This window comes from Enoplosus armatus, chromosome 2 (assembly GCF_043641665.1).
Source record: "Enoplosus armatus isolate fEnoArm2 chromosome 2, fEnoArm2.hap1, whole genome shotgun sequence".
NCBI classification, from domain to species: domain Eukaryota; kingdom Metazoa; phylum Chordata; class Actinopteri; order Centrarchiformes; family Enoplosidae; genus Enoplosus; species Enoplosus armatus.
The window spans coordinates 12759638-12766261 of record NC_092181.1 but is presented as its reverse complement, the minus strand read 5'-3'; positions in this window follow the sequence as shown (position 1 = coordinate 12766261).

Genomic DNA, 6624 nt, shown 5'->3' with positions numbered 1-6624 from the left:
GCTGTGAATACTTTCCGGATGCACTGTATTACGTGAGAACACTACACTGAGACATGCAAACCACCCACCCAAACACCCCCACCCCCCCTTGTTAGTGCCCACATTTCCTTTCTCACAGCCGTCGAACACAACCTTCAAATATATCTGCCCCATCTGCTTTTTTTCTAAAAGCTTCATTTGCTGGGAAGCCAAAGAGACTCATGTTTCATGCGAAATTCAAACAAATCAATAATCTGACCGCTCAGACCATCCGTGCTGATTTCAACCTCCTGCTCCAGTGTTTTATTAATCATACTTCCTTTTGCATCTCTTGCCTGTTTATCAGATAGTTGCAGCGTTCAGTTGTGTTTGTTTGTTTGTTTGTTTGTTTCCCCAGGGACAGTTTCAGTGCGCTCTCTGCAAAATTGTTTGTGTTGCTCTCCTTTCATTCAAATATTACCATGTGGTATTTCAAATGGTTTGATCACTTTGATGTGTTTCTGACTAGATTTTATTTGTAATTGTTACAGCATAGAGCCCTGCAAGTCCAGGCAAATACAATCATTTCCAGTAATATCTAGTGTGTCTTCTCAATGTTGTAGTTTCTATTTAGGTAAGAGACCATGAAGAACTTTATTAAAACATTTATTCTATTGCTTGTGATAAAGCAGACAAACAGAGCCAGAATATAACACCAAACATTAAACACAAATATTAAAGTTCAAATATGAATAATCAATACTAACGATATTAAGAATGATTGGAGTTTGATACTTTCACAACAATGACACACTTTTAGGAGGTTTGATAACCTCATATCATGACAGCTGTTAAACATTTATTTATCATTTATTTTAACATTTTGTCTCATGTATATTGATTGAAATCACTTAAAAAGTTAAATCAAGCAACGAACAGTCAAAAAAGTAAACCAAGAGGAAGATGGCCATCAAGCCAATAATATTTGACCTGCACTGCTAACAACATCATACAGGCTTGTTGGTGATTGCTATGGAGCTGCTAGAGGACGGAGGCCGTCCTTGGTCATAACTTCATACACATAATCATTGGAGGCCTGCAGGACCCTTGTTGTTGTCGTTCCTCTGCTTCTAGTCCATTGTTTCACCTGTTGATAGTGAAATATCACTGCTGAGATTGTCTGCTTTGTATGAAGGCATGTACAGACATCAGAAAATTACATTCATTACGTTATAAGTCCTTTTCAAGACAACATTTACAGAAATTGAAGTCTGAATATAACTGGTTAAAGGCTCTGGCTCTACAACTGTGGATAAGTGGTGACTCTAGTTTTTCCTCTAGGAGAAATGGCAGAGCAGTTGAGGGAGATTATGTAGTGTAATAAATCTAAACAAGCCTCCTTCACAGGTGCAGCATGATGATTTTTCCAAAGAGGTATAGTACAAGCAGATAAACACTTCATGTTGGAATTAAGATCTCCTAAATTACAATGTTGGATTTTTAAGACATGACATTCGTATCTGTAATCTGAAATCTGTAAAGACAGCATTGCAAAAAATGTGAACAAAAGTACAGTGAGTTTGAAGAAGCTGCGCCCACATCCTGCAGTCAGAGCGCTCAGTGGTTTTCTATATATTCAGCACGCGAACTGAAGATGAGGGTAAACCTCATGTTTACGGGTGGTGTTGGGGCAATACAGTGTGACAGACTGATAAATGTGAACATGTAGAGGAGGTAAAAAAAAAACTGCAGACACAGGACAGAACCACTGCAGAAACTGGCAGAGCTACTTGAATATTTTAGTTCAGGCACAAAGCGGTGTGCAGAGAGGTCTGAACTCACCCTCGGGACGATCAGCAGGATGAGCATCATGGTTAGCAGCATGGTGATGATGCAGGTTGTGATGATGATTTTCACCATAGGGAGAGTTTTCTCGTTGGCGGGGGCACAAGGCACTTCTTCTGATCTGTAGCATGGTGCCTCTCCTGTGAGAAATGACAAAAAGGCAAAGAAGTATAATCAAATGGCTGACTGAAAAAGGTACTCACTGTGTGAATGCACTGTACTGTACTTGGGCTACTCTCCACCACTGTTAGTTACTCCCCCTGAGAGAAGACCCTGTGCAGTTTTTGAGAAGAAAAGGGAAAAACGCACCTCTTACAACAAGTATGTGAGCGTTGCATTGGACATCACCGCACTTTGTTTTGTAGACACAGCTGTAGAAACCAAAGTCATCCACTGTCAGGTTGCTAATGGTGACGGTGTGGTTCCCCAGGGATCCCTTTGTGTGAATCCTGTTTTTGTATCTCTCTCGCGGGGTGATTTTGTCAGTTGATCCTGGCTTGGAGAAATAGAAAAGCACCTCTTCCCACTTCTTAAAGTAATGATACAGATACATCCCATCACACTCTTCAATGTTGCCTAGACATCTTGCAGAGGAACACTCCAAGGTGATGCTTTCGCCAAACTTTCGGTACACTGCAATGTCATAAATGAGAGAAGCTGTCTGATTAGAGGGTCTAAAATACCACAATACACAGCCATCTGTCTTATTTAAACACTGACTGGATAACAGTATTTCTGGAAGCAGCAGCTGAAACTATTTGGCACAGTTTAAAAATATTCCCCTCAGCTGCTCCAGTGAACATTGTGGCAGGCAGCGAAATGCGCATGTTCTTACAATGTTATATGAAAAGTAAATGGTTATACCTGCATTGGTAGAAAGACAGAGCAACAGTATGGACCAACAGCGTGGCATCATCTTGCAGCACTGACTGCATACTGTCTTTGTTCCTCGCATATATACACGCAAAGTACCGCAAACAGTGCTTCCTTTACTGTTTCATGTGGGTGGGGAGAAATTGCTGTGTTGCTCCATTCATTTATAAGCTAATTTGTGGGTTAATTTGATTGTTGACAATATTTACAACCATTTACACAAATATATAACTAATGTACATAACTATATTTAAAGCATTCTAATTCTAACGTTGCTCCAATTATTTTACATACGTTAATCAACTTAGATAACGTAGATAGTAGATACAGTGGGGCAAAAAAGTATTTAGTCAGCCACCAATTGTGCAAGTTCTCCCACTTAAAAAGATGAGAGAGGCATGTAATTTTCATCATAGGTACACTTCAACTATGAGAGACAGAATGGGGGGAAAGAATCCAGGAAATCACATTGTAGGATTTTTAATGAATTAATTGGTAAATTCCTCGGTAAAATAAGTATTTGGTCACCTACAAACAAGCAAGATTTCTGGCTCTCACAGACCTGTAACTTCTTCTTTAAGAGGCTCCTCTGTCCTCCACTCGTTACCTGTATTAATGGCACCTGTTTGAACTCTTTATCAGTATAAAAGACACCTGTCCACAACCTCAAACAGTCAGACTCCAAACTCCACTATGGCCAAGACCAAAGAGCTGTCAAAGGACACCAGAAACAAAATTTTAGACCTGCACCAGGCTGGGAAGACTGAATCTGCAATAGGTAAGCAGCTTGGTGTGAAGAAATCAACTATGGGAGCAATTATTAGAAAATGGAAGACATACAAGACCACTGATAATCTCCCTCGATCTGGGGCTCCACGCAAGATCTCACCCCGTGGGGTCAAAATGATCACGAGAACGGTGAGCAAAAATCCCAGAACCACACGGGGGGACCTAGTGAATGACCTGCAGAGAGCTGGGACCAAAGTAACAAAGGCTACCATCAGTAACACACTACGCCGCCAGGGACTCAAATCCTGCAGTGCCAGACGTGTCCCCCTGCTTAAGCCAGTACATGTCCAGGCCCATCTGAAGTTTGCTAGAGAGCATTTGGATGATCCAGAAGAGGATTGGGAGAATGTCATATGGTCACATGAAACCAAAATAGAACTTTTTGGTAAAAACTCAACTTGTCGTGTTTGGAGGAGAAAGAATGCTGAGTTGCATCCAAAGAACACCATACCTACTGTGAAGCATGAGGGTGGAAACATCATGCTTTGGGGCTGTTTTTCTGCAAAGGGACCAGGACGACTGATCCGTGTAAAGGAAAGAATGAATGGGGCCATCTATCGTGAGATTTTGAGTGAAAACCTCCTTCCATCAGCAAGGGCATTGAAGATGAAACGTGGCTGGGTCTTTCAGCATGACAATGATCCCAAACACACCGCCCGGGCAACGAAGGAGTGGCTTCGAAAGAAGCATTTCAAGGTCCTGGAGTGGCCTAGCCAGTCTCCAGATCTCAACTCCATAGAAAATCTTTGGAGGGAGTTGAAAGTCCGTGTTGCCCAGCGACAGCCCCAAAACATCACTGCTCTAGAGGGGATCTGCATGGAGGAATGGCCCAAAATACCAGCAACAGTGTGTGAAAACCTTGTGAAGACTTACAGAAAACGTTTGACCTCTGTCATTGCCAACAAAGGGTATATAACAAAGTATTGAGATGAACTTTTGTTATTGACCAAATACTTATTTTCCACCATAATTTGCAAATAAATTCTTTAAAAATCAGACAATGTGATTTTCTGGATTTTTTTTTCTCATTTTGTCTCTCATAGTTGAGGTATACCTATGATGAAAATTGGAGACCTCATCTTTTAAGTGGGAGAACTTGCACAATTGGTGGCTGACTAAATACTTTTTTGCCCCACTGTATATATCATATCATATGGATCTGATAAATCACCCTTTATCAATGCACTAACCTTTGCTGTTATTTCAGATCCATCCATCATTCCCTCATTAAGCCCACAGTATCTACCTGCCCAATAACTCTAGTCTTTCACAGATTGTATCTTGCATCCACAGCTCGTTTCGTATGTAAGGAATGATAAGGTGAGATCACCCCCTGGTGGAAGTTTAAATACAACAAAAGTAAAATGACTCTCTGGCTATTGCATGTCACAGTAACCAATTCAAATATTATGGGAAAATATGTGCAACATGTCAAGACACAACACTGTTGTTGTTGTTGTTGTTGTTTTATTTTTAAAGAAATTTGAAATGCATTTTATTGAGTGTTGCTGCATTCAATTTATAAAAGATATTTTTGTGGGTTATTTTGACTGTGGACAAAAGATACAAAAGAAAGAGATACAAGACAAAGTGGGAGCAAAAACAATGAATGAGCATTTACATTATACCACAAAACAACAACAACAAAAGTATTAGCATAATGAAACAGTATAATACAATACATTACAATAATCTTGCAGTAAAAACGGAACTGAAACATCTCAGTTAAGACATTTTTGCGCTTGATGGAACCTGTACTGAACAAGTGTATGAACAGATGTTAGAGGGGTCATTCAGTTTTGCTCAGTCTTGTCTTGACTTCTACGTTTTGACCCTGTAGCTGCTGACTGACTCCACTGAGATTTTAGAGATAGTCCTAATAACACATCTAATAGTGCACCTGACATGAACAGCCGCTTAGACAAGCAGAAGTAAACTTTCCTTCAGTCCTGATGTCATCTATACGAATTGGTCAACCCCTTATAACATCTGGCTGCTGCATATCGCACTGCTATTAGATTCATAATGAAGAACTCTTACTGTATGCACCCCTGCACCCTTTAGTCACAAAGTGGACTGCATTACCAGAGAGCATCTAAGGATCTTGTTTATTTATAAAACAGCAGTCTAACCAGACTTCCTTTTCATCTAACCGCACAGAGAAGGGGGCTTATCAAACCTGCTCTGCAGTCTGACTTTAGATGCAGGCCCCAACAATAAAAACAGCACTTGGAATGTCTTCTTTCAGAAACATTGTCCCCACCCTCAGGAATTACTTACAACAGATTTTGAACATGAACTCTTGTGGGAATGATTAATCTCAACTGAAAACATTTTATTGGTGACACTTCATATGATGCTTAAATTGCTGGTGGTGTTGTTTTTTAATTGCTAACTCTGCACACTTGAACTCCTATTCAATAACTTTATAAATAAGGATTGAATTAGGGAATATACTCTCACAGAAACTAATGCAGTCTAATACAACAGTCCTGCAATGAATCCTGCCCTCATGAAGGTAATAATGTTCAGTGTTTGAGGTGTTGATTCAACTATGATCATTTCAGAGGATGTTGTTTGTGGTGCTGTTGAACTGTATTGCATTATACTACAGCGAGGTGTTTCTGTTTCTGTAGCCTACCCTATGTGGGCAAAATAATAACAACATCTGTCAGTATAATGTAATACAATACTTAATACTAATTAACTTTTGATTACTTCTAAAGGTTTGTCACATTTATATTATGTTTATTTTGGTCAAACAATCTCAACTCAAGGTCCACTTACTTGTTAGTTTTGGAGCTCTCAGTCATAACACAAGGTCTTGATAAACAGGTGGGGTTGGTTCCGTTTTCAAGGAAATGTAGATTGTAGTTTAAATGTTGAATCTGAGCACCTCTGGGACTTCTTGATGATATGTTCGTATTTCTATGTTCATATTTGCTTTTGAGCAGGGCCACTACTGCTGGAAGTTGTCAATGAAATGACACTTACAATGTCAGTTAAAAAATAAAAACTACTACAAATTAGTTTTCATGATGTTCACCTGTGTTATTTTGCCCTAACATCATGTTGTAATGCTATTTGTCCAGTAGATGGCAGGATTAAGATCTATGTAAGATCTGAATTCTCCAATATTTATCTTAAATCTGTGATATC